The 1189-nt window shown below is 42.2% G+C and overlaps 1 long non-coding RNA gene across 1 annotated transcript; it reads right to left on the bottom strand.

Moving 5' to 3' along the window:
• Positions 1–225: 225 nt before the first annotated feature.
• On the bottom strand, positions 226–937 carry LOC119330256. The gene is made up of 3 exons (XR_005160004.1): positions 884–937; positions 678–779; positions 226–406 (listed from the first exon to the last, which is right to left on the bottom strand). It is a non-coding gene; the product is annotated as an uncharacterized LOC119330256 (long non-coding RNA).
• Positions 938–1189: the final 252 nt, after the last annotated feature.

Here is a 1189-nt window from a genome sequence, read left to right as displayed (position 1 = left end):
CCAATTGTCAGGTTCTAGTAACTGGGTCCCATTTGTCATGTTTTGGTAAGTGGGTCCCATCTATCAGGCTCATATTCTTCATATTTCAAGCATTATTTTGATTGGCAGAGACAAAAACACACATGATACTTAAATAAGAGCAACCAGATCACATAATACAAACTCTATTCGTTCCAATACAGAGGACCATACTGCTTTACAAGCTCTACAAGTGTAGCAAGCTCTACATGTAATACAGTACTACTTTACAAGCTCCTTCCATGTGATCACAAACTACCTGCTCCTGTCATGAACATACTGGACTCGCTGGATGAACATAGTCAGATGAACAACATGCCGGACTCGCTCGAAGACCATAGTCAGGGCTGGGAACAAACAAAACAACAACATGGCTTCCACTGTCATCCTGTTACATGAATCAGAGAAGAATTAGAAAAACTGGGGGAAATATATGTCGTAGCTAACAAAGTAAGAAACAATAGTGAGACGAGCTGCGTTGGTACAAAGAAATGTGTTCTCGCTTGCTTCGTCAAGCATGATAAATAGTTCATTTGATGAGATAGGTAGCCTTGAGGCTGCTGTCTCAATAAGGTCCTAGAGGGGAGAAAAGAAGCTTACATATGATACTACACGACACCAAATGCATACAGTAACAAGTTGGGTCAACAAAGCCTTACCAGGAGTTCATTGCCGGCTCTGGCATATGGCAGCGGCAATGAAGCGTACCCTGGCTACATCCATGACGACAATGATGTCAAAATGAATAAAGCGCTGGTCTCCTGGAGATGTATTTGTTGTGCATTAACATTAGATGTTCCCAAACACAAACCGAGACAGAAAGACAAAGTCGTATACTCTGAAGGTACGGGTTTATGGTCATTACCTCTATAGCCACGCCCTCCAAGGACAGTATCGCTTGGGCCTGGTCCACCGTGAGCTGAAGGAAGAGCAGGACAAGTTAATAATCCCATGAACAAACTACTAGCAAGGAGAGGGAAACAACATGTTGCTTCGTTTAAATAGGTTATATAAGGTTAGTAATCCACAGTCTGTCAGCAAATCACTCTTTCTGCTAAATTATTTATATTACAGCAGAGAATAAAGAAGTGGCGGCAGAGCAGAGCATATCTTCTTACTTTGTCCCAGAATGCGGCAAGGTGGTCTATGTTCTTGGGGAAATCCTGCAAAA

This window comes from Triticum dicoccoides, chromosome 1A, assembly GCF_002162155.2.
Source record: "Triticum dicoccoides isolate Atlit2015 ecotype Zavitan chromosome 1A, WEW_v2.0, whole genome shotgun sequence".
In the NCBI taxonomy this organism is placed as follows: Eukaryota; Viridiplantae; Streptophyta; class Magnoliopsida; order Poales; family Poaceae; genus Triticum; species Triticum dicoccoides.
Note: the sequence above shows the minus strand (reverse complement) of the source record. Positions and strands in the feature narration are given on the sequence as shown.